Here is a 25078-nt window from a genome sequence, read left to right as displayed (position 1 = left end):
CTTTCCCAGGACTCCATTGTCTGGAATTTAGCCGGGATATTAAATCTTCATTTTCAGAATATGAATCTCCATTTTATGATGCTACCTAATGGTGTACTTATCATTATTTTAATCATCAGGTGCACTGGAGATCCAATTTCAGCATACAGACAGGCTCTAGGATAGGTCCTCGTTCCCCCGTCCCCCGATCTTCCTTTGTTCCATCCCTGGTCTCCAGACTTTGGCCATCATTTTTGACTTCGAGACATCTGATCGAACTTTGGGTTTCAATCTTTGGTATTGACCCTCAGACTATCTGTTGACTGGACTCCGAACTCTAGGCTCTCCAACTGATTGGCCTCGTGCCCCCTGCTCTTACGGACGTCAGATCCCGGGACTTGCTGACTTGGAACATCCCAACATCCACGGATATCATTCATCACCCGTCATCACTGCTTCACTTCTGACAAACCTTCATCTAAAATAGAACTAATCAACAGGACTATGCAGTCTACATTGAGTTATTATTCATTCCACAGTGCCTCCAGTGCAGAATCAAGGGATCTCCAGTTTCAGTAACAGAGTAGCAATGTGAAGATGACATTTGTGCATGGTATGTTTAGAGTCTCATCTCAAAGTCATCCCTAAGGCTTCTTCCCTAAGGCAAATGAGAGAATGCACCTTACAGTCAACATTAGCAAAATAAGATCTGTCAATCTTCCTTCTCTGCAAAACATTGCCACAGCTCCTTCATTGTCTTGGAAATATCGGTCCATAACATGAACTGGACCATTTGCCATGCACTCCACCTTAATAGGTACACCTGTATACCTGCTCCTTAATGCAAATATCTAATCAGATAATTATGGGGCAGCAAATCAATGCATAAAAGCATGTAGACATAAGTTCCCATATGACTATAAGATATAGGTGCAGAATTAGGTTATTTGGCTTAACGGGTCTTTTTCTGCTATTCCAATGTGGCTGATTTAGTTTTTCTCTCAACCCCATTCTCCTGACTTCTACCTGTAACCTTTGATGCCTTTAATAATCCAGAACATAGCAATCTCTACTTTAAATATACCCAGTGACAGTGTGGCCCAGTATCCACAGCCATCTGAGGCAACAAATTCCATAGATTCATTGCCCTGGACAAAAGGTTCAGATGTTGTTCAGACCAAACATCAGAATGGGGAAGTGACTTTGACTGCGGAATAATTGTTGGTGCCAGATGGGGTGTTTTGAGTATCTCAAAAACTGCAGTTCTCCTGGGATTTCCACACATGCCAGTGTCTAGAGTTTACACAGAATGGTGCGAGAAACAGAAAACATCCAGTGAGTGGCAGTTCTGTGGGTGAAAACACTCAGTTAATGACAGAGGTCAGCAGAGAATGGCCAGACTGGTTCAAGCTGACACAAAGGTGACAGTAACTGAAGTAACCACATGTTACAACAGTGGTGTGCAGAAGAGCAATTGTGAATGGACAGCCCGTTGAAGCTTGAAGTGAATGGGCTGAAGCAGCAGAAAACCATGACCAGAGGTCCTTAATAAAGTGGTCACTGAGTGTATCTTGGCAGTCATCTCAGGGCAAAGGGAGATCTCAGTGACAATGAACGGCACAGCAGTGGAGATCTCTAACCTTTTGTACAGTATCGACTACATTAAGGGTTTCCATCCATTATGCCATTATGCAATGCTCAACACTATTAGGAACTGGAAAATTTAGTGTTGGCACAGATTTGTTAGGGATCACTCTGGGGTTATGAAATTATGGAGACCATAATTCTGGATTAACTAAAAAGAGAACTAGTCATCAGGGAATAAAAACTGTACACAATTTAACTTCCAACTGATACAGTGATTTGTAAAACCACTTATTCTACATATGGAATGATAATAGATGAATTTTCCTACTAATAGAATATCATTAACTATGTATCCCTGCCATTTAATGCACAGTTCAGGACAGATCTGTTTTGTCACTTAACCTTCTGGTTAGTTGTATATTCATGAAGAGATCCCTCAACACTGTAGCAAAAGGGGTGTCTAGAGTTCGTACTAAGGCTTTTGGAACAGATGCCACTATTGAATATTCAAAGAGATTCTGCTGATTGGTATGTACTACCATTGTAAATATACTTCCTTATTGCCCATTATGTCACTGGCACTTAGGGCTACAATGAAGGTCCTCCATCTCTGGTGGTGTTCAGGAGTTCCTTCATCCTGTCAGTTCCTTCCTCTCAGTTTTCACTACCATCAGTCAAAGAAGTTCCGGGTGGATATGCAGTAATACCATCACATTCAGATGTTGAAGGATTCTTCATTGCTGTTTCCGCAACAATTTTGTTTTACCAGTCAGGGTTGTTAGCCCTGAGCTGAACCCCTGAACCTGGAGGACCGGTGGACCACTCTTAGTCTGTCTTATACCCTTTGACCTATTTGGCAAGGGTGACCCTACCAAGAACCAAAGCATAAAGCCCTGACTCCAGCCGATATAGCTCCCTGGTTCATTGAGGCATGCAAGTCTCCAAACCCAACGACAAGGTTGTGGTCCTCTTGGAGACATTGTAAATATGTAATTCTGTAAATTTACCTGACTATGTTCCAAATGTTAAATTGGAGATTATAGCAAATGAAACTGTAGCTAATTGCTTATTGTTATCTTTGTGTTGAAGAAATTTGAAACTTTGTGTCAGTGTAGAGAGATTCTCTTGGATTTTTCCATCCTCTATATCCCCTGGATGCTTGCTTTGTGAATAAAAACTTTAATATTTCCCAGTGCAACACACACTGACACACATGGACACACACACAGACACAAAATGCTGGAGAAACTAAGCAGGTCATGCAACATCTATGGAGAGAAATAAGCAGTCGATGTTTTGAGCTGGGATCTTCACTAGTACTTATGAAGGGTCTCAGCCTGAAATGGTGACTGTTTATTCATTTCCATAGATGCTACATGACCTGTTGAGTTCCTCCAACATTGTGTGTGTGTGTGTGTGTGTGAGACTCTGGATATCCAACATCTGCAAAATCTCTTATGTTTATATTTCCCAGTTCCAGCCTCCATGGGGCTCAGTTTCAGTCAAGTCACAATAAATACTACAGAAATATTACAGTGATCTCGATGCCAACTTCCCCAATCCTACTGACAAGAGATATGTAACAATGTAATATCCTCCCCCAGTGCTACATGCTGAGCATTGAGACCGTTGTTTGTTGGCTCCAAAGGGAGTGGCCAACACAGTACTTTCATAATAGGGGTTCTATTCCAAACTCTGCCATCACAAACAACTATAAGGTGGACAAAGGAATCAATTCAAAGAAGTTCTCATGGTCTCCTTGAAAAAGTGTATCATCCTCACCAACTTGTGGGAATCCTCAGCTACATCAATTGCAATATTTCACGGGTGTACTTGTCATGAGCTTGCAGGAATTCAATGTAAATAGTGCAAGAATCACGCACCACATCCCATAGTTGTAGCTCACCCATTCTCCCCATCAGGTACAGTACTGCAGTATATTGGTTGTATCAACCACAACCCACAGAACCTGAATGGATGCAAGTCATCCTAAGCCCCAAGGAATTGCTTAAGAGGATAAAACAAAAGTTGATGGCTTAGTCAAGCTCAAGGGTTTTACCAAAGCTTTGTTAGCTTAGTCTTAAGTAAAATTTCCCATCTTCTGATGAGCTTGAAATAATAATGTCCACAAACTATTATTAGTCAATGGACCAAACATGCATTACCGCATGTATCATAACAATAAGAGAACCAAGTACTGTATTGTTGAAAACCACCATGGTCCACAGAAAGACCATTAAAATCAAATACTCAGTCCATGACACCTTAGCCCTAAAACCTTGATTAGTTTCAGTTCATAATGGCCATCTTCAGTTTCCAGTTGCATGTCATTTTAATTCTCTTTCCTATTTCCACACTGACCTCTCTGTCCTTAGTCTTCTCTGTTGCTGCAGAGAGTCAAATGCAAATTAAAACATTTTATATTCCACTTGGCTACCTTGCAACCCAATGGTATGAAGAGAACTTTCAATTTTCAAGAAATTTGCAGTCCTGGTGTTCTCCTTCTACACATACTCATCTGTCATCTAGTTTTCTTCTTCCTATATTCACCTCTCTCATTCCCCCTAAAACCATCTACTTCCATCTACCTTTAGGGTTCCTAGTATTTTTTAATTCCATAGACCCCTACCATTAACTGAGTGGTTAGTGACACCAGGTTGGGAACCCCTGATCTATCTACTATCCATTTCTCTTCCGATTTCACCTATCACCCATTGCCCTCTCTCCCACGCCATCTTGCACTGCTACCTGCAGGCAAACTTTCCTCTTTCCAGTAACTCCTGATGAAGTCGCACAACCCAAGACATGGACTCACACCTTTGTTCCTCCATAAGACCTTAAGACCACAAGTCCATAAGATGCAGAAGCAGATTCAGCACTTTGAGCCTGCTCTGCCATTCAGTCATGGCTGATTTATTTTTCAACAACATTCTCCTGCCTTCTCCCTGTAATCCTTAAAACCTCCCCCCCCCTTAAGAATCAGGAACCAATCAAACTTGGCCTGCACAACCTTCTGTGGCAACGTGTCCCACAGATTCAACAGCCTCTGGCAGAAGAAGTTCCACCTCATCTCAGTTTTGAGGCTGTGCCCTCAGGTCCTGGACTCTGCTACGATTGGAAACACCCTCTCTTCATTCACTTTCTCCAGGCCTTTCAGTATACAGTAGGTTTCAATTATCTGCTCCCTTCATCTTTCTGAACTCCATTGAGTACAGGACTTAGAAATCAAACTCTTTTCACATGTTAATCCTTCGCAAAAGAAAACATTCTAAAAATCCCTGCAGGTCAGAAACAAAGCTTTAAACTACTAGCAAAGTTATCATCATAGCAGATGTTAATAATTTTAATTTGGTCTAACATCAGTGGCTGCCTTTACTTCTGTGTGGAAAACTTGGGCAGAAGATGAAGGACCAATGTGTGGTGAGCATGGAGCGACATGGTAGCGGAGGGTTCGCACAATACTTTACAGAGTTAGCTGTAGCGTTCGGCTTCGATTCCTGTAGCCCTCTGTAAGGAGTTTGTGCAGCCTCTCCATGACCACGAGGATTTTCTCCAGGTGCCCTGGTTTCCTCCCACATTCCAAAGACAGAGTGGGCAATTCCAAAGTTGTGGGCATACTATACTGCCACCGCAAGTGTGGCAACACTTGCAGGCTGCCCAGCACTATCTTTGCTGATTTGATTTGGCACAAATGACACATTTCACTGTATGTTTCGATGTAGATGTGACGAATAAAGCTCATCTTTAAAGACTATTTAAACATGTATTTGTGGGCCTGTGAGTGGAGAGTGTATGTGTTTGAGAATGTACATCTGTGTTTGTGTGTGAGAGTGTATCATTTGCATCCTTAGGAGTCTGTGCATGGTGCCTCTCCCTGTGTGATTGTGTGCATGTGTCAGTTTGAGTGTATTTATCTTTCTGTGCTGAGAATTCTATGATCTGATGAAACCCACTGAGGTTACAATTGAAGTTCCTTTATCAGGATGTCAAAGGGATTGACAGGAATTTGAACAAAACCAGAAGCTCAATAAAATTTAAAACTACATGTGTTTTGCAGAATCTGTATGGAGCTGGCAACACATTATATACATTTATTCTTGTTCCAAATGAATCTATAAAACCCATCTTTTATTGGTGGTGACCATGCTGCTCCCATAGATCAAAGGTTTATAAAAAACATTTAAATAGGGAACTGGCAGCAACTAACAGTGTAGTAGGGCAAGTGTAGATTTCATTTTATTCCTATTATAGCCTGTAACTGATCGGCCTTTTTATTACCTGGAACCAACTTTTACTTGCTCCTTTCATTCGGGTGCAGTGTGAAATTTCTTCTGAGGTTTGGATTCACTTCAACTTTGAACTCCACCTGTTCAGCCCTCTGTTCCAATGAGCAGCTCTCGAATGTACCCTTTGATAAAATCAATGGCTCTCAGCCAATTCAATCCTTTAACCAACAATCTAAATCTAAATTTAGCTGCAGTTCACAGATAGACTTTTCCTTCTCATTTAGAAATTGCACTTCAAAATAATCCATCAGTTCTAACAAACAATCTCAGGGTGTGTGTACATATTGATACCCCAGCCCTACCCATCCATTCATGCTTATTATATTGCTTATTTACTAGAAGACTAGCTTTATGTTCTCAGGGGATCTGGATGCCACAGGCAAGGTCAGCATTTCATGCCCAGCTGTAATTATCCTTGAGAAGGTCATGGTGAGCGAGTTCCTACAACTGCTGCAGCCCTTCTGATTAAAGTGCTCCCACTGTGCTCTTGGGTGAGAACTGCTAGAATTTAGAGGCAGCAGTTTTGAAGCTCATGGGCTGATTCGTTCCACTTCCATCAGGGAGGAGGCCACGTAGCATTCACACCAGAATAATTACTTTCTGCAAACAGAAAAGCTGATCAACAGACCTACCCCGCCACACCCCCAACCACCACTGCTTTATCACTTCTTGTCAGAGTCACCTTATATACAGACACTCCTGTACCTCACCATCATTTGTCCATCATGCAATGATGTGAACCACTCTAGTCATTTGTGATTTGTAGGGGCTGAATTGATCTTTAGATACGCAAACGGATGGAGAGGTCCAATTCGCGCTCTAAAAGTTCTTTGGCAGGACGGACAAAAGATGGCAGCCATGTTTTTTTGGGGGTCGCTGACTAGGGCTTTCCTAGCCAGCCTACATCTCTCTGCTGCAGTTGTTCTTTCTGCCTCATGTGTTGTTGCTCCCTTATGGAGAGAGGAATGCCACTCAACCTGATCCTGGGCGATATGTTCCCATATGTCTGGATTGATGTCAAAAGCCTTTAGTGAAGTTTTTAGGGTGTCTTTATAGTGTTTCCTTTGGCCTCCATGGGAACACTTTCCTTTTTGTACTTCGCCATAAAGCAGATTCCTAGGCTGCCGATGGTCCAGCATACAAGTGATGTGCCCTGCCCAGCATAACAGGGACTGCCTCAGGACGATGAAAATACTGGGCAGGCCTGCCTTGGTAAGTACCTCAGTGTCAGGGATTCTGTCTTGCCACTTAATGCTGAGAAGCTTTCTGAGGCAGACTGTGTGGAAATTGTTCAGTTTCTTGGCACGCCATCGGTACACCGTCCATGTTTTGCGAGTGTAAAGTAGAGTGGGAAGTATTATAGCCCTCTACTCCTTCAGCTTTGTCTGTAGACGTCTGTCTATTCTGTTCTATTCATTGGTATACAGACTACGCTTGCTTTGGCGATCCTGGTATTTACTTCATCATCTATGGCAATGTTCTGGGATAGTGTTCACTGGGTTGAGTCTTTACCCATTGATTATTATATTTGTCTCAAAGTATGATTTTGCTGGAACTGGCTGAAACACTACTTCAGTCTCCTCGATGTTGATGGATTATTACTAGATTATTAGATTATGAGGACACTCAGTCCTTGTTTATTGTCATTTAGAAAGCATGCATTAAAAAATGATACAATTTTCCTCTGGTATGATATCACAGAAACACAGGACAGACCAAGACTAAAGCTGACAAAAACCACATAATTATAACATATAGTTACAGCAGTGCAAAGCAATACTGTAATTTGATAAAGAGCAGACCATGGGCACGGTAAAAAAAGGCTCAAAGTCCCGATAGTACATCATCTCATGCAGACGGTAGAAGGGAGAAACTCTCCCTGCCATGAGCTTCCAGCATCGCAAACTTGTCGATGCAGCATCCTGGAAGCACCCAACCACAGTCCGACTCTGAGACCATCCGAAAACTTCGAGCCTCTGACTAGCCCTCCGACACCGAGCACCGAGCACCATCTCTGCTGAGCGCTTCGACTTCGGCCCCGGCCATCAAGCAACAGGCAGAGCCAAGGACTCGGGGCCTTCCCCTCCGGAGATTTTGGATCATACAGTAGTGGCGGCAGCGAAACAGGCATTTCAGAAGTTTCACCAGATGTTCCTCTGTACTCTCACGTCTGCCTCCATCAAATCAGAATTGTGCACGGCATCCTACTTGACAGATTACAGATATCATTCACTGGAGAGGCCGCGCACACTGCGTTGCACCACCATCTTCTCCTCCCGCCATGAATCACGATGGAAAGCCCAAAGTTGCCACACGCATCTCAAAACGTCGATAGAGTGCTACATAGCATCTTTTGAATCAGCATTAAAGGCACGGTTGTCAGCAGAAACAGAAGTCTCTGATGATGTCTGTCATAACCTTAGTTTTTGCTTGAAGCCTCCTGAGGTTGAACAGTTTCCCATCAGTGCAGAATCTGATGCCGATGCCTAAATTGCTTTCTCTGAAGGCATCAGTCAACATGGCGGAAAACACCAGACTGTATAGCATTGGCACCAAGAGGCAGCTTGACCCAGCTTGAGTCAGGGAAAAGCTCAGATGACTCACGATAGTCTTGAGTACTGGCCTGCATGCGTTTGTGGAGATGCTGCACCATGGTGACGGGTCTTCTTGGGCATCTAATCTTCCACAGGCCTCTCTGCTAACAGTGTTACAATAGTGGTGTGCACTTCTATAAGCATGGTTTTCTGCAAGCAATTGTATAAACAGACATGCAGACCTTCATTCCATTTATAAGTCAATGCTGGCAAAATATTCAAACAATGCACAGAATCGCCACGCAACCAGTCAGCTGATGATACCCCGCCCTACGTCACAACTGAGTTTCCATAAGGAGCACTAATCAACTAATTGATAAGTATATAAAGGCCAAGCATTCAGAGGACAATCCACAAGTGAACGGTGCACAGATGATGTCTCCTCCTGTGGCGATGAAACACTTGCAAATGGATTGCCAAGATCAGAGAACAACTCAGCCCAACCAGTATCAAAGGCCTTAGTCAGATCAACATACCAGGAGAACAGGTCAGTGTTTTTCTCCTGACATTTCTCTTGCAGCTGCCTTAAACAAACACCATGTCGATAGTCCTACACTCTTTCTGGAATTCACTTTGGCTATTGGATAGGAGTCCCTGGTCAAGATGTGATATGAGACAGTTGAGAAGAAGCCTGGTGAAGATCTGCCTGTGATGAACAGCAAGGATATTCCCCACGAGTTGTCTCAGAACTGTTAAGTTTCCCTTTCACTTATACAGGTGTTTGATGTTTGAGCCTTTAAATTCCTGTGGAGTCATCTCTTGCTGCCACATAAGTTGGAAGAGCTGACAAGCTTTCTGTTCGTACTGCGCCAGCCTCCTTGTAGGCCTCAGGGTCACCTTATGTACAGACACTCCTGTATCTAGTACCACTTTATAGACATAAAATCAATCTATGTATATCTTATCTTATGCCTTTATAGTATTTAATGTGTCTTTTGTGCTGCATTGGATCCAGAGTAAAAATTATTTTGTTCTCTTTTACACTTGTGTACTGGAAATGACATTAAACAATCTCGAATCTTGAATCATATACTTCCAAGTCAAGATATTGCATGATCTGGAGGGGAACTGCGGATGATGCTGTCTCATTCATCAGCTGCTCTCGTCTTTCTAGACAACAGAGATTGTGGATCTGGAAGATGGTAGCAAAAGGACTTGGTGAATTGTTGCAGATCATACTAGTTGTAGAAAACTAGACTTGGTGGCCATTATATTAGGTACCTCCTGTACCTAATAAAGTGGTTACTGAGTGTATGTTTATGGTCTTCTGCTACTCTAGCCCATTCACTTCAAGGTTCAATGTGTTGAGCATTCAGAGATGGTCTCGTGCACACCACTATTGTAACACATGATTATTTGAGTTACTATCAGCTTGAACCAGTCTGGCCATTCTCCTCTGACTTCTCTCATTAACAAGGTGTTTTTGCTCACAGAACTGCCGCTCACGAGATGGTTTTTTTTGTGTGTTTTTTGCACAATTCTCTGTAAACTCTAAAGACCGTTGTGTGTGAAACGCCAAGGAGATCAGGAGTTTCTGAGATACTCAAGCCACCCTGTGTGTCACCAACAATCATTCCACGGTCAAAATCGCTTAGATCACATTTCTTCCCCATTCTGTTTGGTCTGAACAACAACTGAACTCCTGACCACGGTGATGAATCTGTGGAATTCTAGGCCACAGATGGCTGTGGATACACTGTCATTAGGTATACTTAAAGTGGAGATTGATAGGTTCTTGATGAGTAAGGACATCAAAGGTTATAGGAGAATGGGGTTGAGAGAAAAACTAAATCAACCATATACTGTACATCAGCCATCACTCTCAAATGAAATCCTTTAAACCTACTGAAGTCATGAAAGATGCTAAACGAAAAACTTTAATTTTCTGTCTTCTAATCTGTTCACTTCTCCAGACAAGAATGGGGCTGACTGTCTGATGCGACAAGCTAAAAAAAACTTCTCCCCTTCTCTGTAACCCTAACAACATGTCTTCCAACATTTTTTCTCCTCATGTAAGTCCTTCAGCTGAGACATTCCTTTCTTTAACCATTGATTAGTAGCAAGTTTTGATGAACATATATAAAACACTGGTCTGGTCTCAAATTTTGGTCACATCTTCGTATTTGGAAGGATGTGAAGGCCTTCAAAAGGTTGTGAAAATATATGTTTGAATAAGGTTTTAGTTTCCTGCTAGTTAACTGGCTGTCATGTATAGGATGTTGGTGGGCATACAGGGAGAATAGGTTACAGGGAAAATTAGAGGGGCAATTTTATTTTGTTTAGAGGCCCTTTCAGCTGTTGCACTGCCTAGCAACTCATCTAATTAACACTAGACAATTTACAATGACCAATCACAGGACAATTTACAATGACTAATTAAGACCAATAAATTGGCACGTCTTTAAATTGTGGGAGGAAACTAGGGCACCTGGAGGAAGCCCATATGGCCAAGAGGAGAATGTACAGACTCTTTACAGGCAGCACCAGAAGTGAATACAGAACTCTGGAACACGCTGAGCTGTAATAGTGTCGTACTAACCGCTACACTACTGTGGCACCCAACTGAAATGATCTGTGGACCAACGAAAACTAAATAGGCCAAACGATCCCCTCCTACGTTGTAAGGAAATTAAAAGCAACATGGTAAACGAAAACTGTCACTGGGAGTTATCAACCTACTGAAACCCACTCACCACCCACCCGCTGAAGTGGGATCCAAGATGTAAAGTTTACAACGTGCCATTCACTTGGAGGACTGAAAGGGAAAAGCTGCAAGTTAATGATCCAGGCAGTAAGAATCCGAAAAGAAATATTGTTCTTCGTGTTTAAAAAAAAACTGCAGAAAATGAATGTTTAAAGCTGGACTCAGCTTTGAGCCAAGCACTAATCACTGAACCTCTCAATGATGTGAAATAAAATCACGCTTTGCTGGCCTGAAGTTATTATTACAAGGCAGAGACATGGTGTGCATCCAAAAGAAACCAGGGCGTTTTGTTAAAGTGCTCAGTGGAGCAGGGAGCGGTTCATCACCCTGAACATCACGACATGTGAACAGCAGTTAAACATGCCTCTCCTTCACTTGTGACTTGGCTGCGCTGTGTAATGTGCTGCCTAAGATAATAAAGCCAGCACTCACTCTGACCTGTTTTCTTTTCTTCCTCGGGGCTGGAGTTTTACTTTGTACTGTTCCTAAGCCAACATCATAGGATTCAGTATTTTTTTTCAAAGACTTTGGCTAGTCTTTTTTCTTTGGTGTCCCCAAATATTTTTGATCTACTTCTATTTCAAAAGAGTGATTGACTTCTACAAGGCTAGTATTCAAGTGGCACAACTTAACTTTAAATGACCTGTTACTTTGATTAAGGAACCTTCCATGCACACAGGTTGATCAGTAGGATAAGAGCAGGTTACTGATAGGTAGTACTTCTCAATGTTTACAAGCCTGGAGGATGCCATTGCAAGATTCAAAAGGCAGCCTGTGTTTTCTGTCACTTATCTGATCTACAATAGAGTGAATCCTTACTGTAAGCTACCACGATGCATATTTTCTCTCCATAGAAATTCAAGGAAAACAATAATCACTGGAAATTTAATTCTGGCAGGGTTACTGTTCAGTTTTGGTTTAAGGAACAACCAAGTTATTTAGTAATTTATATTTTTGATTAATCAGGTGAGATTTGGAAAATAATTAAACCTGGTGATGTTTGCCAGGTGAGGGGGAAACAACACATACACAAAATGCTGCAGGAACTCGGCAGGTCAGGCAGCATCTATGGAAGTTAATAAACAGTCAGTTTTTCAGGCCGAGACCCTTCTTCTGGACTGAAAAGGAAGGGGGGGAGACGCCAGAATAAGAAGGTGGGGGGAGGGGAAGGAGGCTAGCTGGAAGATGGTAGGTGAAGCCAGATGGGTGGGAAAGGTCAAGAGGTGGAGTAGAAAGAATCTAGAGGAGAGTGGACCACAAGAGAAAGGGAAGGATGAGGGAGGAGGGGAACCAGGGGACATGAAAGGCAGGTGAGAAGGGGTGAAAGGTCAGAGTAGGGAATAGAAGAAGAGAGGATGGGGGGGGGAGGATTTTATTAATGAACGGAGAAATCAATATTCAAGTCATCGGGTTGGAGGCTACCCAGATGGAGTACAAGGTGTTGCTCCTCCACCCTGCGAAGCACTTAAGATACTGTGTTTATATTAAACACTTTTACATTTTTACAGTAATCTGTTAGGGAAAGGGCACAACATTGTTAAAAGGGTAAAGAATTTTGACATATGCACCTAAAATGATTGCTAATGTAACTTTCAGGGAATCCCCCCTTCTCAGTGCTGTGGATGACTGAGGGTTCTGAAGTGGTTGATGAAGTCAGTATGGGGCAAAGGACACTCACAGATGGGCTGGATGAGTAAAGGAAGTTATATGCTCCCTTCACTCTTTGTGAATTACCGCTATTTGCTCCTGTTGAAGAGACTCAAGGTATACAATGTTTTCTTGAGTAAAACACAGAAAATGCTGCAGGAACTCAGCAAGTCAGTCAGCATTATGGAGGAGAATAAACAGTCAACGTTTTGGGCTGAAATCCTTCATTAGGATTTGACTCATTTCTGGGCCTGGCCCAAAACGTCAACTCCTGATTCATGGGCGCTGTTTGACCTGCTGAGTTCCTCCAGCATTTTGTGTGTCTTTCTCTAGATTTCCACCATCTGCAGAATCTCTTGTGTTTACAATGTCTTCTTTGATGCTCCTCTGCACCTTGAGTTGTCTTGGACTGGTGGTGTCTTTGATCTTGAAAAGACATTACAATGTTACAACGAGACTTTGTGAACATCCTGTGAGCAAAACCTGTGTCATGGAAGCCTCTTGTTACAGCAGAGTTGGAGAAGAGTGCCTGTTTCAGGAGCCTTCGTTACATATGCATTTAAAGTGCCTCCAATCCTCTTATGATTGGGGCACATATTTTTAATTTATTTAGGGATATAGCACAGTAACAGCCCCAACTGGCCCAACAAGCCTATTCTGCTCATGTAAAAGGCATCCGTTAGTCTTGCAAGACCATGGATCTGCGCATGGAAAGTCTTCAGTCTCCAGGGCACAAGCCTGGGCAAGGTTGTATGGAAGACCGGCAGTTGCCCATGCTGCAAGTCCCTCCTCTCCACGCCACCGATGTTGTCCAGGGGAAGGCCTTTAGGACCCATACAGCTTGGCACCAGTGTCGTCGCAGAGCAATGTGTGATTAAGTGCCTTGCTCAAGGACACAACACGTTGCCTCGGCTGGGGCTTGAACTCACGACCTTCAGGTCGCTAGTCCAATGCCTTAACCACTTTGTCACATGCCCACACACTCATGTACATCATTTTTTTAATTAAGATACAGCATGGAGGAGGACTTTCCGATCCTTTGAGCTGCACTGTCCAACAATCCCCCCAATCATGGGCCAATTTACAATGACTAATTAACATACCAACCATCTTTGTGGGAGGAAACCGGAGCACCTCGAGGAAACTCAACACGAAGAAACTCAAACTTCAACCAATGGCGACTGAAACTGAAGGAGGGTGAATTTTCTGTGCTTGGCCGGCCACTGAGAGACATGGACGAGGAAATGCATTTCAAATATTTTCGGACATCGGCAGGTAGATTTGATGATTTGGTTCATCATCTTCAACAATTTATTTTGCATCAGTGTACGCACAGTATACTCAGAGACTGGCAATCACCATTCGAGTTTTAGCTTCAGGTGAAAGTCAACAGGCTGCTGCAGCTAGCTACAAACTGGCATCAAGCACAGGGTCCTCCATAATTTCGGAGGTCTGTAAAGCTTTATGGAAAGCATTGCAGCCAGAGTTCCTTCCCTGCCCTTCAGTCGCCCAATGGCAAGCTATTGCAGCGTAGGAGGAAATGCGATGCTACCAAGCGGACTAATCACATTTGTTGCGGTCTGCGTCGCCACAACATGTAGTTACGTTTTTGGGGAGGTGCGCATCAGACTACAGCGTAGGGTACGAGGCTATGCCATACCTACGGTGTAGATTTGACGCAGAAGTATAAATTGGCCTTTAGTCTAGTGTAATTTTGTGTTGTTTCATGTAGCACCATGATCCTGGAGGAACGTTGTTTCCTTTTTACTGTGTACTGTACTAGCAGTTTGTGGTCGAAATGTCAATAAAAAGCGACTTGACTTGACTTGACTTGACTTGACTTGAAACCCATTGTCACAAGGAGAACATACAAACTCCTTACAGACAGTGGCGGAAATTGAACCTCGATCGCTGGTGCTGTAACAGTGTTACGCTGTCTCCCTTACCACCTGATGTTTTACTAATACTAATTGACTCCCTTCTAAGATGAGGATGGAAATGGGGTGGAGTGTGGTAGGATCAGGATTGACTGATGATACAACGTGGCAATTTTATCTTCCTGTATTGCATTACCTTTCCTGAACATCACAGATCTAAGGGGTAGTTCAGTAAGTTATTATAAACCGGCTGAGCAAAACCTGCAGAAACGCTAAAGAGAGATACTGCCTCTCCACAGCGATCCGACAAGAAAAATCACCTTTGGAACAGATCTCTGTAAACTCAGTGACCATCCCTTCAGCTCCAGAGTGCAGTTTAAGTTCGGCCACTCTGCATTCAAATGCAATGGAATGGAAAATTTTGGGGGAGAAGAAAAAGCACTCATTTCAGGACCTGATTGAAAATCCATATGCGGACAGTTAGGTAAAAGCTTTAACATGTGATTGTTTTACAATGCACTGAGCAGAGGGCCAAAAGAAAAAAAAAGTAAGAGTTTTCTTTTGCATTTGGTTGTTAACATTTGCATCTATTTTAAGAAGCAATAACTAATCACTTATTAAATTAAATGTGACTCTTAGCAGAACTCCCCATGGTGCCCTTGACATGATGTCCAAACATGCAGTAGTCTCATTTATACTCTGCATGAAATTTCTGGGAATAATTCCAAACCTGCTGAAGGAGATTAAATGCACTGAATAACAGGTTCATAGAAATACTTTCCTTAACTGAGAGAATCAAGCTGCTTTTCTGTCTTAGCTGGTGCTTTGTGCTTTACTATCTCACAATCACTAAGGCTTTACATTGTACTGACTACAAATGGTGTTTGAAATGCCTGCTGGTATCTCCATAAATGAGGCATTAATAAGCTTGGTGTTGCTGCTTTGATGTTAGTATTGTGGTAGTTTTCATACTAATGACTGTGCCTTGTTATATCCAGCTGTGTGGTTAGTTACACAGATCCCCCAGCCAGGGGCAGTAGTTTACTTTTGTTGCTGTGTTCTCTGAAGACAAACTTTTCCTTTCTATTCAAAAGTTATACTTTCACTTACATTTACCTCTTCCCCATTTCATGGGAACTAGTATTACTACTTCCACACCTGTAGCTAAACTGTCTTGGAAAAGGTCAGCAAGGTCTGTGTGGCTGATGCCAGGGTAAAATCGGCTTCTGTTTTGCATTCTCTGTACACATGAACAAGATTCGAGAGCAGCACACGCAAAATGCAGGAGGAATTCAGTGGGCCCATAAGACCATAAGATATAAGAGCATAATTAGGCCATTCAGTCCATCGAGTCTGCTCTACCATTCCACCATGGCTGATTTATTATCCTTCTCAACTTCATTTGCCTGCTTTCTCCACATAACCTTTGGTGCACTTACTGGACAAGAAGCTATCAACCTTTGTCTCCTCAGCTGTCTGGGACAGGTTCACCACCCTTTAGCTAAAGAAATTCCTCCCCATCTCTGTCCAAGAGGAACATTCTTCTATTCTGAGGCTGTGTGCTCTTGTCTTAGATTGTTTTAAAATACACTGAGCAGAAAGCCATAGAAAAAGTAAGAGTTTTTTTTCATTTGGTTGTTAACATTTGCATCAATTTTAAGAAGCAGTAAGTAATCACTTATTAAATTAAATGTGACTCTGAGCAGAACTCCCCGTAGTGCCTCTACTATTGGAAACATTCTCTCCACATCCCATCTATCTAGGCCTTTTAATACTCGATAGGTTTCAATGAGACCCACTCCCCCACTCGTTCTTCTAAATACTAGTGAGTACTGGCCCAGAGCCAGCAAACAGTCTTCATACATTATGCCCTTCATTCCTGGGATTATTCTCGTGAACTTCCTCTGGTTCCTCTGGTCCCTCTGCATCCTTCCTTAGATAAGGGGCCCGAAGTGTGGTCTGACCAATGCTTTATAAAGCCTCAGCATCTATGGGGAGGAATAAACAGTTGATATTTCTGGCCCAGACCTTTATTAATGGATTTCCAGCATCTGCACAATCTCTTGTTTATGACAAGTTTACAGATTTAACCTTCCAGTTTAACATTCCAGCACTCTCTAGGTCCTTATACCAATAATGTGGACTGCATATTTCCTTTCAGGACTATTATTTCGCAGTTTTCACTTAACCCTGACTCGTCAATGACAATAGTGCAAACATTGTTTGATGCAGATTCAGATTTATTTGTACATCAATGCAGTGAAATGTATCATTTGTGTTAACAAGCAACGCGACATAAGGATGTGCTGCGTGCAGCCCACAGGTGTTGCCACACATTCCAGCGCTAATATAGCATGCTCACAGTGTTCAGCAGAACAAGCCTCTTTCTTCCCTCCCATCCACCCACCACCCACTCACACACATGGACAATTCTCCAACCTGTGGAGAGGCCATGACCAGGCCTCTAGGCTCCATTGGACTTGGTGACTCACAGACTTGCAGACCCAGGACGTCAGCACTGTGCCTCGACTTCTGGACTTCCAATCAACCTTTGGGCTGTTTCAATCTCAGGACTCACTGTTGATGAGTCACCAACTCCAGGCCTCAAACTCTGGGCATCACCAGCCCTCGTACCTCCTGCCCGCTGATCGCATGGGCACTCACTGACCGGGAGGTGGAGAGGGTTGGGAAGGCACCAGCTGTTGTCCTTGTTGGGCTTTGTCCACAGTGCTTATCAGCCATCTAACATTTGTCCAGAATGTCCTTCAGCTACCTCATCACTGGCTTTTGAACACGGAGTGCAAAGTACCAAGTGGGGGAGACTCCGGCCTGACCTCTTACTTCCCACATCCCTGTCCCTAAATCCTAAACTGGCTCCTTAACCTCACTCACTGTCCCCAAAATCATCCCTACAAACCTCAAAAAAACAACTAAGTCTGATAGCGTTGAGTTCAACAGAGTCTGCACCTCGACGCCATCTTGACCGGAAGCCATCAAACACAGGTTTTCAACTTACCACACGGGAGATCATTCAGCCCATCAAATCTAGGGCAGAGCAATCCAATCAGTATCATCCTTTGTTTCCTTATTTCCCTGCAGTGCTACAATTTATTCTCAAAATGTTAAGGCTTAAGGCTACGTCCACACTACGCCGGTTAATTTTGAAAATGAAGCTTTTTCTCTTCGTTTTGACCCTCTGTCCATACTAAAACAGTGTTTTCATCCCCTGAAAATGGAGATTTTCAGAAACGGTCTCCAGAGTGAATAAATCTGAAAACGCCTAATATCTGTTGTAGTGTGTACGGGGTAAACGGAGAGATTTAAAAACGCTGTCATGACAACACCACAACAACAATGCTTTTTCTGCCTCTGCTTGGTACTGCGCAAGCACTGTCGTACGACTGTTAGAACGCGCAGTCGGTGTGAACGGCGTGAGTGTTAAATTATAAAGTGAGCTTTTTTGACTATTTAAAAACGCTGTCATGACGTGCTGGAACAGATGGCCGCAGCGTAGCATTTCGTTGTTTTCTTGAACGCAACCCCCCACATAACCTAACAATTTCAGAACAGACGGCAACGAGACTGAAGCCAGAAGAGTTAGAAATGTACTCACCAAATACCTTGACCCATAGCTTACTGAATAAATAAGTATACTCACTTTGCCTTGTTTTCTGTCCTTGCTTGTATGAAGGTGGTTTACCTATTTATGCAAGTACTTCTCTGACAAAGGATGTGTAACAGCCTAATGCAATATTGTATGGAAATACAAGATAACACTGATGCAGACATGTTTTATACATTTAACAAGGTGCTTTATTAATGCAACAGAGTTAGTCAGTTTTTCAAAGTTTGTCATCAGCCGGGTCATACTGTCTGTGAACTCCCTGTCGGTTGCCTCCATATGCTCCAGTATTTGTATTTGTTTTTTTTAGTTTTAAGTCCTCCTGCGCGAGAGCCAAGAGCAATTCCTTTTAAGTTTTTCTACTTTGTAACTGGACAAACGTGCACTAAGTATACCGTTTCCTCTTCGCTTGTTTTCTGTGTGTCCTGCGCGTACCCAGTGGAGGAGATTCGCCCAAATATCTGTGTTAGTGTGGACAGAGATATTTTGAAAAACGCTTAGTGTGTACGCCTGTCATTTTTACTCGAAACCGGCGTTTTCAAAATTATCTGGCGTAGTGTGGACTTAGCCTAAGAGAGATACCTGAGAAGTGCGAGTCCTTTATTTCATTCTATTAGTTCCCTTTCCGAGGAAACAACTTGCCTTCAGCAACATTCTGCTGGGAGATCTCAGCGGGTCTAGCAGCATTTGTGAGAGGAAAGGAATAGTCATTGCGTCATATCAAAACCCTGCCTCGTTTAGAGTACAAAGTAAACTGATTACCATATACAACCCTGAGATGCTTTTTTTTTGTGTGGGCAATCACCATGAATACAAAGAAACACAAAGGATAAATGAACCCAACAGGATGAACAGTTGAAGTGTAAAAGACAACAAACTGTGCAAATACAAAAAGAAAATAAAATGTTTGTAGGGTTGTTCGGTGAGCCTGGGGGTCAGGTAGCAACATTTCATCACCAGTCGAGGTGACATCATCAGTGCGCGACCGAGTGTTGTTTCTACCGAGTGCTCGCATTTATATTTGTCTGACTTGTTCTGCTTGGCTGACTATTGAGCTGGGGCTCGGCGAACAACCTTACAAACAAGCCGCCAACCCAAGCTACCACTCTTTCCTAATAATAATGAATTAGCCAGTGATCTGTCAGGACCCGATGGAGGGTTTTTACCTATAATGTTGACAATTCTCTTCCTCTCACAGATGCTGCTCGACCTGCTGAGTTCCTCAAACAGATTGTTTTGTTGCCCCAGATTCCAGCATCCACTGTCTCTTGTCTGCTGTCTCTCCAAGCAGCTTGCTGCCCTAGGCAGCTCAACAGAAAGGCTACACAGGGACCAGGAGATCACAAGCAACAATGGTAAATTGGGGAAACATACTTTGGGGATGTAGTTCATTTATGTGGGACATTGATCAAAAATAACCTCTATTAAGTACTAAAGTCATTAAGTTTGGTAAAAAAATAGAAACATAGAAGCTACAGACCCGCCCCCCCCCGCAAAAAGTAAAGGTTAACTCCGTATAGCAAAATATTAAACAGCCTCTTCAGTTTTGGCACACCTGGCGTACATTCGATACTTTCACTTCAAGTTCGAGTTTATTATCATTTCAACCATGTACATGTATTCTGCCAAAGAAAATAACGTTCCTCAGGACCAAAGTGCACAACACAGTACTAATAACTCACACACTACACATCAGGTAATATTATCACAAAAAATAGGGTGAATTTATGGCACAAGTTCAAAGCTAAACAGTAAATTGGTGCTTCATATGTGATGAGACCCGGGCTGTAGCAGGGAGTTCAGTAGCCTCACAGCCTGGAGGAAGAAGCTATTTCCCATCCAAACAGTCCTTGTCGTAATGTTACGGTACCTCCTAGTAGGAGGTCACCATTTAGTCATTTTCCACAGATCTAATTTTCCATTGATTGTAAAATAGCTTTAAAAATGTGAGAAAGTCTTCATGTACTGGAAATCTAAAGCTACACACACAAAATGCTTGAGGAACTGGAGCAGCATCTATGGAAATGAATAAACAGTTGCCGTTTCGGGTGTTGGTGACAGGGGAAGAAGGATAGCGAGAAGGTAATAGGTGAAACCAGAAAGGTCGGAAAGGCAAAAGGCTGGAGAAGAAGGAATCTGATAAGAGAGGAGAGCGGACCATGGGAGGAGAGGACCCAGGGGAAGTGATATGTAGGTGAGGAGAGCTGAGAGGTCAAGGTGCAGAATAGAAGAAGAGGGGAGGGGGAGGGAAGAAACTTTTTACCAGAAGGTTAAAAATGCACATATCATTTTAGAACATTTAAAGTCCTGACTGTCAAGTTCTATTGATTGGTGTGTAAAGCCGAGGTGTTTTTCATTTGAGCAGATTAACAAATTTGATTGAGATTCCTAACACATAATAAAGTAAATACGTGAAGTACTATATCCAGAGAGCTGCTAGTTAAAGTTTGTTATTAAAATAGTGAGGAATTGTAGTGCTGTAGTTCCAGGGATAAAGACAAGCAGATTAGATTAGTTAAAATGGGGCAGTTTTCTTTAAGATGAAGAGGCTGAGATGAGATTTGATAGCAGACCATTATGGATTTAGATAGTGTAAACACGAGAGCTTGTTCTTATTTTCCAATGTTCAAGTGATGGCAGATTTAAACACAAAAATACCTTTTTTTTGTGCAGAGTACTTAGGGCTTTAAGACAGAAAATTGGAAGTATATTTGGGAGAAAATAATTTGCAGGGCTATGGGGAAGTTTGGGAGAAAGAACTAAACACTGAACTTTAATGGAGTTGAAAGGCTTCCTCTTCACCAGTCCTGTGATGATAAGACCATAAAACATAGGAGAAGAATTAGACCATTCAACCCATCGAATCTAATCCACAATTCCACCATGGCTGGTTTATTATCCCTCTCAATCCCATTTTCCTGCCTCAAATGTTTCAAAGGATTTAAGTCTTAAGAAGGTTTAAGAGATTCCTTTTTTAACAAAGGCTGTGAGCTAAAATCTGAGTCAGATTTATTATAACTTAGTTATATGAGGTATTGTTTTGTGGCAGCAGTACTGTGAAAAAACATAAAATTACTATAAATGATGAAAACAAATAAGTAGTGCCAAAAAAGAGAGTAACAAGATAGTGTTCATGGACCGTTCAGCTATCTGATAGTGGAGATGAAGAAGCTGTTCCTGTATCATTCAGTGTGTGTCTAAGACTCTTTTATCTACTCTCCAAAAGTAGTAATTTGTAGAGGGCATGTCCCTCTTAGTGGTGATGGATGCCAACATCTTGGAGATCAGCCTCTTGAAGATGTCCTCAGTGGTGGGCAGTATTGAGCCCATGGCGAAGCTGGCAGAGTCTATAATCCTCCGCAGCTTCTTGTGATTCTGAGTCACCACCCCAGGCTGTGGGCGATCATGGATGGTTTTTGACCATGATTGATCTTGGCAAATTTTGCTACAGAAATGGTTTGCCATTGCCTTCTTCTGGGCAGTATCTTTACAAGATGGGTGACCCCAGACATTACAAATACTCTGGGCAGAGATTGTGTGCCTAGCGTCAGTGGTCACATAACCAGGACTTGTGATATGCATCAGCTGCTCATATGACCAACCACCTCCTGCTCCCATGGCTTCACATGACCCTGATCAGGGGGCCAAGCAGGTGTATCACCTTGCTGAAAGGTGACCTGCAGGCTAGTGGAGGGAAGGAGTGCCTCACACCTCCTTTGGTAGACATATATCTCCACCCCACCACCCACTCCAGCATACATCTACAGAAATTTGCGAGTCTTTGGTGACATAGTGAATCTCCTCAAACTCCTAATGAAGAAGAGCCACTAATGCGCATTCATTGTAAATGCGTCAATGTGTTGGACCCAGTATAGATCGTCTAAGATGTTGATATTCTACAACTTAAAGCACCTCACTCTTTCCACTGCTGAATCTCCAATGAGGACAGGTATGTGTTCTCCCAACTTCCCCTTCCTGCATAAGAAATTTAAAGGAAGCTATGCTACAATCATGAAAAGATAAAGTACTTGAAAAAAATGTAATTTGGATGGTAGAAGGATCAAGAAATGGAATGAAAGGAAAGAGTGAAGAGGTTTTCAAAGGCATGATGGGTATATTATTCCCTTTCGTGATGCAGAAGGCATGATACAGCAGTGAGAAGGCATAGTTGTAGAACATAATATGTTTTGCCCCAAGGAGACTTGGCTTATATCTCTAGTAATGTTGGTGGCAATCCTTTTTTTTGGACTGATTAGTCTATCTATTTGACTGTTGTGCTGATGTAGTATGATTGATCTCTTGCGATTTACACAAATTGACTGAAAATGAATATGTCTCTATTGCTCACTTTGGATCATGTTCAACATTATGCACTGGCTAAGCTCAGATGATCAGAATGTGTGCTGGGTGCTTCAGATCAGAACAGTGTGTACAGGTTAGAATGGAAATCATTCCAATGTTGTTGAAATATATTAAATCTGAAAAGGTTCCTTAATGTTGTTATAGCCAGGGGTGGTAATAGGGACAAACTCTCACTACCTATTAAATGCCTCAAATAGCCTCTGATAACCAAGTCCAGCTCCTGGCCTTCACATGTAACTTAGCTTCTAAGCCCAGCGAAACCATTTCTACTAACAGGAGCTGGGGCAAAGGCGGGTTAATGGTGCCTTAAAACCAGTCATTTTGGGCAGATGAGGCAGCTCATCTAGGAGAAGAAAACTCTGATTTCAAACCTCCGCCGCCTTGCATTTATAATCACTCATGGGGAAGGCTTCGGGAGTAAACCCTAACGGAAAAATCCAGAGCTGAAGTGCTTAAGGCAGTCCTACATTGAGTTCAATGCTGACTGGCAACACCTGTGACACTGCTGGTACCAAACTGTATCAGGCTCCACCGTTCCTTTGTGTTCATCAGATGCACGGAGAGGGGGAGCTTGCTACGTGAGCAACAGCTTGCTCTCCATATTGTACTGCCCAGGCTTATGTATCAAGACAGCTAAGATGCAACATCCATGGAGGCCCCAAATCGGAAATCTTTATTCATTGGCGCTCCAGAGCAGGAATAACAATGACATGGGTATGAGGTCATAGAGGCATAAAGAGGCAGAGCACTGAAATAGCCCTTTCATTCCACTGACTACTAAGCTTTCATTTTTATACTAATCCTACTCTAACCCATTTTGCTCTCCACACCTTTCCATCAACTCCCCTCAGTTTCTACAACTCACCTGCACGTTAGAGGCAATTTACAGTGGTAGACTCACCTGCACATTTTTGGCCTGAGGGAGGAGACCACAGCATTCGGAGGAAACCCGTGTGGCCATAGGGAGGCACCACACATGCTACTACCGCCCAGACAGCAGAGGTCAGGACTGAAATAGGCAGGCTGAAGCTGTGGGAGAGGCACTACTTCAGGCTGAGCAGGTGTGCTGCCCAAAGTGAAGAGGCCCAGAACTTAACCTGAAATGTGGGAACATTTCTTTTGAAATGTTTCCTCAGAGGAGGGGTAATGGTGCACTGGCACTGTCTGTTCCAATCTACCAGCAGCAAAGTCAGAGTAGTTTCATTCAGCATAGGAAGACCCTTCTTCCATGCACTTTCTCTTACTACAATGGCAGCCTTTTCTGCCTCTGTATCACAGCTTCCATGGAGAGGTTTACAAACTGTGACCTACTTCCCAGGAGTCAGTGGTGTAATGACACAGCAACTGCAAGGTCGGTGTATACAGCTCCCGACAGGAAATGCATGGGTTCTGTGTTAATGCAAGTCTCTCTGCACAAAATGAGGCAACAACACTTTTAATGGATTTCAGCAAGATTTTGGGAGATTGATGAAGCTGTTCACATCCTACTCAACATCCTAAGCACACTAAGAATGGATGAAATTCAATTTCTAGGCATTCCAAGCTCCTTAGAACTCAATGGCATTCCACCAGATATTAAACAGACTGCATTGTTGATCACCCAGGCCCACTCTTAGCCTCCTATTCAATTGCTACAGTTATAAAAAATGTTTTATATACTTTAATTGGAGTATTGTCTGTCCTTCTGGTCACTACACTATAGGAAGAATATGATTAGACAAGGTGCAGGACAGTTTCACAAAAAAAGCAGCAGGTGTTGGAAATCCTTCATGCAAAATGCTGGAAGAGCTCAGCAGGTCAGGCAGCATCTATGAAGAGGAATAAATAGTCGACGTTTCAGGCCGAGACCTTTCATCAGGACTCGTCATGATCCATAACAGTACTGGCCAGGTTGGAAGGCACGAGTTATAGAAAGGCATTGGATAGGCTGGGGGGTTTTACCTTTGGAGTAAAGGAGATTGAGGGGTGACATGAGAGAGTTGTACATAACAGTGGCCCCCAAACACCGGGCTGTGGACCGGTACCAGGCTGCAAAGCATCCGCTACCAGGCTGCAAGGAAACGATATGATTTGGCGATAGGAGTCAGCTGCACTTTACCTCATTCCCTGTCATGCCCACTGTTGAGCCATTATGCATGCGAGGTCATTATCCACTCGTCATCCATGTCAACGCGGGAAGGAGATCAACTCCTCAAGCTTTCAAATGACGGCGGGCTGAAAAGTATGTTGGACATAACATCTCAGCCGGCATTCTGGATCTCAAAGTCAAGGCTAAATATCCTGAGATAGCCACGAAAGCACTGAAAACGTTGCTTCCATTTCCAACATATCTCTGCAATGAATGCAACGAAAACCAAATTGCGTAATAGACTGGACATAAAGAACCCCCTTCGAGTATCGTTGTCCCCCATCACCCTTCG

General features: G+C 42.9%; 1 long non-coding RNA gene across 1 annotated transcript in view; it reads left to right on the top strand.

The window, feature by feature from the left end:
• Nucleotides 1–15033: 15033 nt before the first annotated feature.
• The window catches only part of LOC134360228 (uncharacterized), a 28665-nt gene continuing 18620 nt past the window's right edge, over nucleotides 15034–25078 (top strand). The window contains exons 1-2 of the long non-coding RNA XR_010021281.1: nucleotides 15034–15158; nucleotides 19495–19651. This is a non-coding gene — a long non-coding RNA (uncharacterized LOC134360228). The remainder of the gene's footprint in view (nucleotides 15159–19494; nucleotides 19652–25078) is intronic.

The sequence above is a fragment of the Mobula hypostoma genome, chromosome 2 (assembly GCF_963921235.1).
Source record: "Mobula hypostoma chromosome 2, sMobHyp1.1, whole genome shotgun sequence".
Lineage (NCBI taxonomy): Eukaryota > Metazoa > Chordata > Chondrichthyes > Myliobatiformes > Myliobatidae > Mobula > Mobula hypostoma.
This window is presented reverse-complemented; position numbering and strand designations above follow the sequence as displayed.